This window comes from Cantharellus anzutake (assembly GCF_015039405.1).
Source record: "Cantharellus anzutake strain C23 chromosome Unknown EI90scaffold_3, whole genome shotgun sequence".
In the NCBI taxonomy this organism is placed as follows: domain Eukaryota; kingdom Fungi; phylum Basidiomycota; class Agaricomycetes; order Cantharellales; family Hydnaceae; genus Cantharellus; species Cantharellus anzutake.
The window spans coordinates 1,222,097-1,234,105 of record NW_024066953.1 but is presented as its reverse complement, the minus strand read 5'-3'; positions in this window follow the sequence as shown (position 1 = coordinate 1,234,105).

Sequence of the window (12,009 nt, the reverse complement as noted above, 5' to 3'; positions counted from 1 at the left end):
CTTGGGGGCATTTCAGGTCGATTTCGGACTAAACCAAAACGAGTATGTACAAGCGCTGATATATATAACGGAAGGGGCAAAAGCACAAGGAAAACAAAGGGTAACCGAATCGGAACGAAGACGTCCGAACGGGAACAAAGGGTAGAAGGAGCGGATAGGTACCAAAGGTCATAAGGCAGGACCTGTGATACATCCGAAAGGAGGTAGGGAGGGCGAGGCCCAGAGGGGCAGGAGGATGAGGGGAAGTGGGGATGATGACTAACTGGCTAGAATAGAAAGAAGCAGTAGTCCAAATAGGGATGAAGGGAAAACGCAAGAAATACATTACAGGCGGTGAGAGTGCCGAAGGCGGTCTGCGAAGCTCGGGGGTTGCGGAGCTTGCGGAGGTTACGGAGGCAGGGTTGGAAGTCCGAGGAATATTGGCAATGGTGTTTACGTAGTATGAGGTCACCAATGCAATGGACTAAGGCCGAGGTGGAGTCAAAGTCCGAGGTAGGGACTATGACGGAGGCTCGGAGTAAGGTACGAGCGGTGTCCGAGTGCGAAGTACAGAACAGCGGTGGAAGGTCGTAACTTGGCGGAAGGGTGGCGGAGGAGTAACGGAGGGAGGAGAGAGGGGACAGGTAAGGGGAGAAGGAGTGGCGGAAAGGAGAGTAGTCAGGTCCGAAGGTGAGTATCGGAGCGGACGAGGGAAGCGTAGGAGGATAACGGGAGGGTGGAGGTGTTGTGAAGGGGGAGCGGAGTAGTAGGAGGGTGGTGAGAGGTAAGGAGGAGGCGTGTTGCCAGGACCGAAGGTGAGTATCGGAATGGCAGCGGTAGGTTATGACTCCGGAGGTGAAGAGGGTGGAGGTCCGGAAGTCGGGTCGGGGTCGGGTATGCACGGATATGACACAGTCCAAGTGGTGGGCATGGGGTGGAGGCAGTATATACTCTCCCTGAGCTGGGAGTTAATCGCTTGCTTGAACCGGTCGACCAGTCCGACGTCGCCTAGCCTCGAGGCGGGTCCCAATATCTCGAACTCCTGGATGACCTTATCCACGGAGTTAGTTCCTTGGCGGATGACTGCCAACTTCTGCCGAGCTGTGGCTTCCCGGTTTGGGTCCTGAAACATGGCATTGAGTTCTGTGTTGAACTCGTCCATGGTTATGGTGGGGGAGCTGGCTGTCAACAGGGTGATCATCCGTTGTGTCGCCCACACCCCTGCGGGTCCTCCCTTCATGTAGGAGAGGACGAAGAGGATCTGGGATAGTTCGGTAGGGAACTCGGCTGCGCGGACATGGAAGTAGATCCCACACTCGGCTTTGAAACGATCGAGGTCTTCACTGGCTCCCGAGAAGGGAGTGGGGGCGGCGACCTTCGGTGGTTTGGGTCTAGGCGTGAGTGTGGGTACGGGTGCGGGTGCAGGGGCGGGTGCGGGTGCAGGTGCGGGTGGGGGGTGGTTGCGGGTTTGGCTCTCCACAATGGCTTGGAGCTCCTGGAAGCGGGCCAGCAGGTCATCATACTGTTCTTCTGACACCATGGCTGGGGAGATGGGGGAGGCGGGGGAGATAAGGTTAAAACCTTCTTCTGCTGTCAGGGATGTGTCCGGGGTCGAGAGGGCCCGGGGGTAATGCCCGGCACTGAGGCCGTTGCGGGGTGTGGAGTGGGCATGCGTACTGGCAGGCCCGATCCGGGACAATGGTCCCTGGCCACTCAGACTGAAGTGGAGAATGTGTTATTATTATTAAAGGGGAAAACTATACTACTTACCTGAAGTGGAGAATGTGAGAAGAAGGTTACTTCTTTGGTTCCCACTTCAGGTGCATTTATGTACATGCGGCTTGAGTCACATGACGAGTGCCACGTCATCCTCAGAGACAGCTGCAGGCATCTGGGTGTCCCCATGGGGGATCCCGAGAGCATCCACTGCATGCGTGCATGCTGGGCACAGTGGGAAGCCGTCCAGGGTGTGTGGGCCGGATGGGTCAATAGTACATCGATACAAAGGAAGATGGTCCATGTAGATAGAAGGAAATAAACAGGAAGAGGAAGATGAGAAGAATGAAATAAAGAAAGGAGAAGGAAGAGGGAAAAGGAAGGGGGGAGAGGGAGGAAGGAGGAGGGAGAGGGAGGAAGGAGGAGGGAGAGGGAGGAAGGAGGAGGGAGAGGGAGGAAGGAGGAGGGAGAGGGAGGAAGGAGGAGGGAGAGGGAGGAAGGAGGAGGGAGAGGGATGGACAGCGGGGAGCGGGTGTGGTGTGGCTGGGTGGGTCTGGGTGGACCCGGGTCAGGCAGGTGTGCCCTGACAGATAGGCCTGAAGGTGGGCTTGCAGGGCAAGCGAGTGAATTGCCCAGCAGAGGCAGGAGTGCGCTAGCGGATGTCGGAGCTGTCTGGAAGCCTTCGGGGCTCCGTACTTAGGGAGGTGTAGGTAATATATTGAAAAGAGGGGGTGGTGACCATCGAGGGAAGCGGAGGTGATTGCAGAATACAGGAGCTCCGAGGTTAGTAAAGAAGGAGCAGAGGTAGTCCGGAAAGATTGGAGGTAGTGGAAGTCGATGGCCATGGATGGATATGACACTCTGCTCCGCTCGGCCCTGCAATTCACGGGCCCACCCTCTATGTAACTATATATACATAACTTGTAGATAGGTTACACCCTAGTGATAAAATTGACTAGAGTTTCCCTCTTTTAGTTCTCGTTGCCAGTTAGTAAGTTAGGGCATGGACATGTAACTGGGCACAGCACTCCTGGTCTAAGTCGCTGAGGCTGAAGCCCTCTGCCATGGGGATGTCTCCCTTGTCCTGCATCTGGTCTCTGACACAGCCTGGTGCTGCAAGCGGGCTAGAGATCTAACCCCCTAAATGCAAGCAAATTTGTGGGGAGGGAGTCTAGGATGTCCTCAGCTCATCCTAGGTTCGGTCCAGGTGCTAACAAAACAAAAACAATCACAAAAACTCTTTATGTACCCCTGTGTCAGGGACGCGTCTGGGGTAGAGGGGGTCCGGATGTATCGCCTGGCAGAGGGGCCCTCGTGGGGTGTGAACCGGGCGTGCATACTGGCAGGCCTGGGAAGGGACAGCAGTCCCTGGCCACTCAGACTGAAGTGGAGAATGTGAGAAGAAAGTTACTTCTTCGGTTCCCACGTCAGGTACATTTATGTACATGCGGCTTGAGTCACATGACGAGTGCCACGTCATCCTCAGAGACAGCCACAGCCATCCAGGTGTCCCTGTGGGGGATCCTGAGAGCGTCCGCTGTGTGTGTGCGTGCTGGGCACAGCGGGAAGCCGTCTGGGTGTGTGGGCCAGATGGGTCAATGGTACATTGATACAGAGGAAAGTGGTCTGTGTAGATAGAAAGAATAAACAGAGAGAGAAAGATGGGAAGGATGAAATAAAGAAAGGAGAAGAAAGGGAAGGAAGAAAGAGGGAGAGAGGGAGGAGGGGGGAAGGAGAGGGATGGACAGCGGGGAGCAGGTGTGGTGTGGCCGGGTGGGTCCGGGTGGACCCGGGTCAGGCGGGTGTGCCCTGACACCCTGGTCCATCTTGGACAATCATCAGGGATTCCTTATAATACTCAAGGAGTCAAGCTTAGGGTTTCTTTTTCTACTAGGATCTCTCAGCGCTACAGTCTCTTTTCCATTCCTATGTGTACAGGGCTTTTAAACACATGGAACAGCAATAATGTGGAAAAACAAATGAAAAGAAAATATAAAACGAAAGATTGTTGTTACGGGCACCATGTGGACCATTAAGTATGGCCGATAAGTCCAACAGCTGATGTGGAAGTTCAATAAAAGAAAAACAGGAGTGATAAGTGGGCCATATCCACTAATAATTGCTGTCCTCCACCAATTTCCACCATCACACCACACTCATCCATCTCTTCCTACCTGTAGCATCCCTTCCCGACCTCTCCATTCAATTCACCGGGTTTGTAGCTTTCTCCCAATACCAAATTTGTCCCAAATGGTTGAGATTTGACTGAGTGGTGGGCGTGAGAATCATGAAATTGGCCTGTGTGCAGGGTTAGATGTCCTGGAAAGTGTCCACAAGGGTCCCCATGTCAATTGAATCTTCATACGCATCCTTTGTGATTTTTCTGAATTTTTCTGAGCACTCCGGAGTGCATTTTGGTTGTTTGTTTACTTTGGTATGGCTTGTGATTTCCATTTTGGGCCAAAAACCAGTTTCACAATCTCCTGAAGTATGGATCTTGGCTCCACTACATGGGACTTTCGACACTGCCACCCTCACATGCCTTTCGACATTGTGCAGAACCTTGCGGTAAGATGAGAAATTGTCACCACCGTTGTTCCACAACAGCTGAGTCGATCTGGATGAAATTTGGGGAATCCATGTTTATGATCTTTCTCTATTTTCTGAGCCCTTGATCGTCTCTTGGTGGCCAGTAGTGCCAAGCGTAGTTTTTGGGCTGGATCAATTCAGTACCAGTGCATTATGCACAATTGTACTCTGTTATAAAATGAAATAAAATGTTTTTATGCACCATGGGCATTGGTAGGTGATCTTTGCATGCAAGGAACCCTTAAGGAACGTAAACCACGAAAATACTGGCAGTGTAGAGTATAGTAGGTTATCCTGCCTACTGTCATATCCATGCATACCCGATCCCAACCCGACTTCCGGACCTCCTCCTTCCCCACCTCCGGAATCCTACCCTACTGCTGTCTGTTCCGATATTCACCTTCGGTCCTGGCACCACACCACCCTTCACCTCCCATGCCACCTCCACTCCTCCGTCACTCTCCTGTCCTATCTCCGTCCACTCCGATAAACACCTCGGACCGAACACCACACCTCCTCCTACTCCTCTGCTCCCTCCTCACAACACCTCCACCCTTCCGTCATCCTCCTACTCTTCTCCCGTCCGCTCCGATACCCACCTTCGGACCTGACACCTCTCCTCTCTTCCTTCCCCTCTCTTCCCTCTGGTCCTCTTCCGCCGACCTCCCGCCAAGTTATGACCTTCCGCTGCTGACCCGTACTTCGTACTCGGGCACCGCTCGTACCTTTGCTCCGAGCCTCCGTCATAGTTCCTACCTCGGACTTTGACTCCACCTCAGTCTTAGTCCATTGCATTGGTGACCTCATACTACGTAAACACCATTGCCAATATTCCTCGGACTTTCAACCCTGCCTCCGTAAGCTCCGCAACCTCCGAGCTTCGCAGATCATCTTCGGCACTTTCGCCGCTTGTAATGTATTTCTCGCGTTTCCCCCTCATCCCTATTTGGACTGCTGCTTCTTCCCATTCTAGCCAATTAGTCATCATCCCCACTTCCCCTCATCCTCCTGCCCCTCTGGGCCTTGCCCTCCTTACCTCCTTTTGGACGTATCACAGGTTCTGCCTTATGACCTTCGGTACCGCTCCGCTTCTGTCATCCCTTTGTTCCCGTTCAGATGCCTTCGTTCCGATTCGGTTCCCCTTCGTTTCCTTGTGCTTTCGCCCCCTCCATTATATATATCGGCGCTTGTACATACTCGTAGGAGGCTCAGTCCGAAATCGACCTGAAATGCCCCCTAGAGACTTCCCGCTCGCCTACTGTGAAATTAAGGACCAAATGGACAAACAGCAATGGCACAGCGCTCTGCTTGAGTCGCTGAGGCCAAGGTCCCTCCACACTAAGTCTCCGATTCCACTCCGGAGTCGTCTGAATCTGCCCATCTCTAACACCTACAGCGCCCACTATTAAGGCCGGTGTGTGGCAATTATTCAAGTTTGTTTGGGCATGAAAGCCCAACCCGGCGCCCACTGTTAAGGCTGGTGTGTGGCATTCAAGTTTTGTGTTGGGCATGCAAGTCCAGTCTGGTGCCCATCTTTAAGGTCGGACTTGGCACCCTCCCCTCTCTCCTTGCTCTAAGTCCTCAGTGTCAGAGACTGGATGCGGGATGAGGGAGATGTCCCCATGGTGGAAGGCTTTGGCCTCAGTGACTTAGACCAGGAGCGCTGCATCAGCAAAAGTCCGTTATGCTCCAGAGTGTCAGGAGTGGCTGGAGCATGTGGGAGACAAAACAGCAGATTGGGCACTCCTGGAGCCAATCGTGTTCTCCTGGGAGGGGGTTCAGGAGCAGCTGGGAGTGGTGAGGAGTATGCAATGTGCCAGGAGCAGTGGGAGGAAAATTTTGGTCTCTAAAAAGTTGAAAAAAAAAAATTTAGGGAAAAAAATCAAAAGGAAAATCAGGAACTATAGTGCCTTTAAAGTGCTTTCAGGACATATAATTATTTGTGAAATTGAGGAAGAAATGATGGAGAAAAATGGAAAATACTTTCAGAGACCCGAGAAATAATGAGAACTGAATTGATGGGAAAGTCTGAAAATTGAGTAGGAAAGTGAGGGGAAGCCTTGTAGCATTGTTATTTTCTGCTGTTCTGATTTTTCCTGATTGTTCTTGGTCTCACTCCCAGCTGCTCCTGGACCCTCCCAGGAGCTTTCAGGAGTATTGAGGAGCAGCTGGGAATTGTCAGGGTCATGCGTGCTCGCAATGAAGGATGCCCCAGAAACCTAATTGATATCAAAGCTGGGGGACATGCCCATCCCAGCACACGGTCATATATACACGGTAGAGGCGGTAACTAGTCAACTAGCTAATAACCGGTAGTATCGGATCAAGAATGATAGAAGATCATGTGGCGTCATAACCGACAGCCGCAGATCGGATCAGATCGGAGATGAAGAGGAAGAAAAGAAGTAGAAGTTGATGGAGATACGGGTCATGTGGCAATGCGCTACTTACGCTAGCGACCTGAAGGTGTGCCCTGACAGGAATGAGACCAAGTGTCATATCTGTGCAATCCCGACCTCTGCTCTGGGCTCCTGGAACTCCGAACCTGACTTCCAGAGTCCTACTTCCCTTCTGCCACCTCCTCCTTGCTGACTTCCAAGAGGTTATCCCACCTCCGGCTCCAACACCACCTTCGGTCTGACTCCAGAACATTCTGGGTCCGACCTCATCCTCGACACCTTCCAGACGAGCACGCAACACCTATGCTCCCGACTCCGGAATCCCGGTTGCGTCTCCATCTCCAGAACCTCTGGTCTTAACTCCAACCTTGGACTTTGACCCCACCTCTGCTTATACCCATTGTATTGGTTAGCTCATTCCATTTAATTATGTTTGCCAATATTCCGGAGTTTAACTTCCGAGTTCGGACTTTCCGGACTTACGTTGGACCTTGCAACCATTGCATTGCTCCATTCAATTCCGCTATTCTCCCTCATTCCTATTTGGGCTGCTGCTTCCTTTCTATTCAGTCAGCTGGCCATTCCCCACTCCCATCCTCCTTCCTTCCTCCTTGGGCCTTGGCCCTTCACTCCTCCTTTGGGAAACACCATTGAGTCAAACACCTGACCCTCGTTGTTGTTCCTCCTTCCAGCTCCCTTTGTCTGCTTTCAGAGTAACTTGTAACCTCAGTCTGAAATCGACTTGAATTCCCCCAAGAGACTTCCCCTCTGCTAGATCCGAAATTAGGGACCCCTAGGACAACCAGCAATGGCACAGTGCTCCGCATGAGTTGCTGAGGCCAAGGTCCTTCCATGCTAAGTCTCCGATTCCACTCCGGAGTTGTCCGAATCCGCCTGTTCTAACACCAAGAAGAATCAGGAAAAATCAGAACAGCAGAAAATAACAATGCTACAAGGGTTCCCCTCACTTTCCTATTCAATTTTCAGACTTTCCCATCAATTCAGTTCTCATTATTTCTTGGGTCTCCGAAAGTATTTTCCATTAGCTGCTCCTGGACCCTAGGAGCTTCCAGGAGTATCCAGGAGTATCCAGGAGCAGCTGGGAGTGAGACCAAGAAGAATCAGGAAAAATTAGAACAGCAGAAAATAACAATGCTACAAGGCTTCCCCTCACTTTCCAATTCAATTTTCAGACTTTCCCATCAATTCAGTTCTCATTATTTCTCAGGTCTCCAAAAGTATTTTCCATTTTTCTCCATCACTTCTTCCTCAATTTTTCAAATAATTATATATCCTGAAAGCACTTCAAAGGCACTACAGTTCCTGAATTTTTTTTGATTTTTTCCCTAATTATTTTTTTCAACTTTTTAGAAGTCCCTATTTTTCAAATTTTCCTCATTTCCCTCTATATTCCCCCCTCATTCTCCCCTCCTCCATATTCTGCAAGCCTGAAAGTGATTAAGTTGCCAGATTAATCATATATCAGGCCATAAATTTTGGTTGTGTATTAGTGAGTCTCAGTGTCCTTGATATATAGTATAGTGTTTGATCTAAATGTTAAGCAGTGTCTTGTTGTGTTAGTCTTGTGGTATGAGGTATTCATGGGGTATCTTCCCTCTTTTTTCCTTCCCATTTCCAAATGCTCCAGGAGCTCCCAGAAGCTTCTCACCCCTATACACTTTGAAGCATTTAAATTGTATTTACTGGATATGTTTGTGCACAAAGCAATGCTCCATGCCCTCCTGGGAGTGCCCTGGAGTACCTGGCCAACTCCAGAGGAAATGAGCTGTTCCTGGACCAGCCAATCTCCTCCTGATTCTCCCAGTGCTCTCCATACTCCAGAGCACTCAGGAGCATAACAATTTTTTGCTGATGGCTGTCTGGGTGTAGATTAGATCAACGTGCTTTGCAGCATCAATCAAATTGGAAACAAGTGCAGGGTTAACTGGATTAACTTACTGTCAGGGACAGCTCCGAAAGTGGTGAGGTCTCGGCACGAGGGACTCGATGGGACAGGTGTTGGCTATGTGTAGTGGCGGTCCCATCACAGGGTGAGCATCCCCGACCACTTAGTCTGAAGTGGGAAGTTGGGTTATCATCAAAAGGGGAGAAGCTACAGTACTTACCTGAAGTGGGAAGTTGGGAAGAAGGCTGCTTCTTCTGTTCCCACCCCAGGCACTATTATATACATGCGGTTGGGGTCACGTGGGGGGAGCCACGTCATCTCCACACACAGCTGCACTTCCCTGGGTATCTCTGCAGGAGATCCTGGAGGTGTGCCACTCTGTGAGTGGGAATGCACATGGTGGGTGCGGCGATTGGGGGAGTGGGGTTAGGTGTGTAGTGATACATAGAGAAGGGGAAGTCGACTGTGGAACGGAAATAGAAAGAAAGAAGAAATGGGGAGTGATAGCGGGGGGAGTGGAGTAGGGCGGTGTGGCACAGGGTCAGGTGGGGTGTGCCCTGACACTTACCAAGTGTAAAACAGTGTAAGTGTCAGAGACCAGATTGAGATGAAGGAATGTCTCCATGGCGGAGGGCTTCAGCCTCAGCAACTTATGCCAGGAGCGCTGTGCCAAGTTACACATCCGTGCCCTAATTTAACTTACTGGCAACGAGAACTAAAGGGGGTCAACTCTAGTCGATTTTATTACTGGGGTGTAACCTATGTACAAGTTTAGTATATATAGTTACAACGAGGGCAGGCCTGTAAATGGCAGGGCCGAGCAGAGTGGGGCTAATGGAGTTAAACATTAGCCAATTGAATATTACTGACAAGTCAGGTTACGGGGTTAGCGGAATGGTAGGCGATAACCCAGAAATGGAACGGAGGGATAGGCCTGAAGGTGGACTTGCAGGGCAAGTGAGTGAATTGCCCAGCAGAGGCAGGAGTGCGCTAGCGGACGTCAGAGCTGTCCGGAAACCTTCGGGGCTCCGTACTTAGGGAGGCGTAGGTAATATATTGAAAAGAGGGGGTGTGACCATCAAGGGAAGCGGAGGTGATTGCGGAATACGGGAGCTCCGAGGTTAGTGAAGAAGGAGCAGAGGTAGTCTGGAGAGTTCGGAGGTAGTGGAAGTCGATGGCCGTGGATGGATATGACAGTAAGCATGTGGTTAAGAACACCTCACACTCCCAGTCCATCTCACAAGTATGCTTTAATATCAAGGGGGGGGGGTCATTCAGGAAATGCTGAACCCCATGTTAGTATGATAGTCTCTGGGTCAGAGGGACTAAACCTATTTTGCACATGTCAAAAAATTTAATTCAAATGTATTTGAAAATGTATATTATCATTGAAAATAAATTGAAAACCCCCACCATGCCAATAGTTAGCCTTGTTCCCTTGCTCATTTGCTGTTGCAAGATTCTTGATGGGTACCACATGTCCAGTTTGGTGGAATGTAAGACCCTAAACCCTGATGGAATTAATTTGTCTGTCAGAAAACAGCAACGGTATTAAGGTATGGTAAAAGGCATATACTCAAACCATCTCACAGCCCATTCCATTACACCTAACAACATTAGTGCCATCATCAATTTACTTGTGGTAACTTTCATGGTACAACACATTGGACAGCCACTGGAATAGGTGGTTGGAAAAGCTGAGGCCAGGTGGGGGCTTGGGAGGGTGGGAATCTGGAATGCAGCAATTGCCAAGGTATGGCAATCGCTGATTGAATTACTTAGTATGTATGTCTCCACTCATACCCTCTAAAACCTGAAATGGTACATTGGGTATAGAATTTCTGTGTTGATGACCCCTTGTTTAATATGCTGTATTGTTAACGGGGGAGTAAAGGCTAAGTTGCCTTTCCTCCTACCCACACATCTTATATATGTGTAGTTACATGATGTAATATAATACAAGGGTGGTAATATACTGCAGCACAACTATAGTCATGCTTGGGGCAAACTAAGAGAAGGACAGACAATGTATGGATACACATTGCCAGTCCTTACAATTTCCCCTATCTCTGTCACAGCCCTGCAAAGTCCCCGCCTTTACCACTTCTATCACCTGCACCCCACCACCATTCTTGCACCTGTTATTTGCGCCATTGTCCATCATGCACTGGTGCCGATAGTGGTTCCCATCTACAGCCCCGTAGCAGCACCTCCTCCTTTCCCGCCACCACTTTAGTTCCTCAGCCATTTGGCCACACCCAATTCACTTATGGCTGAGTATACTGTTCTATTCTTATTTCATTTGCTTAACTTACTAGCAGTCGATATTGTCGCCACTGATCCACTCCTACATTAGGGGGTTTCATGGTTGACTGAAGTTGTCATATCCATCCCCAGCCATCGACTTCCGGTTCCTCCGATCCCTCCGGTCTAACTCCGCTCCTCCCTCACTAACCTCGGAGCCCCCGTATTCCGCAATCCTCTCGGTACCCCTCGATGGTCACCACCCCCTCATTTCAATTTATTACCTACGCCTCCCTAAGTACGGAGCCCCGAAGACTTCCGGACAGCTCCGACGTCCGCTAGCGCACCCCTGCCTCCGCTGGGCAATACACTCGCCTGCCCTGCAGAGCCCACCTTCGGGCCTATCCCTCCTTTCCGTTTCTGGGTTATCGCCTGCCTTTCCGCTAACCCCGCGACCTGACTCGTCGGTAATATTCAGTCGGCTAATGTTTAAACCCCGTTAGCTCCGCTCCGTTCGGCTCCGCCAATTGCGGACCCGTCTTCGCTGTAACCATATATATATCCCACTTGTACATAGGTTACACCCCAGTAATAAAATCAACTAGAGTTACCCCCCTTCGGTTCTGATTGCCAGTCAGTAAGTTAGGGCACGGACGTGTCACTAGGCACAGCGCTCTTGGCAGAAGTCGCTGAGGCCAAAGCCCTCCACTATGGAGACACTCCCTCATCTCGAATCTGGTCTCTGACAGAAGTGAGCTAAACTGGATCTAAAGTGAAATTTCTAAAGTGGCACGTGGGTGACAAAACTGGACCTTAACTGGATCTAAACTGGCCACTTTGACTTGGGGCTCAAGAGCCCCAAGTCGTCTGAAGTCAACTTTCTTAACTGGATCTAAACTCGGACTTACCACTGGTAAGTCCATGAGCCCTGAGGGTGACCTGTCTTTTCACATTGTTGTCTCCACTGCCGTCTCTGCTGTGTCACCAACATGCTGTTGAACTCCCATGAAAACTATCATAGTGTAGGCCACTAGGGGCTTAGGGTATGTGCCCATAGTTTAATATCTCTTCTTTTTATCCAACTCCCATGTTGCTGACGCTTTGACCTCAGGGTGGTGTACAGATTTTGCGTTCATACCACATCCACACCACATCCACACCACATCCATGCTGCAT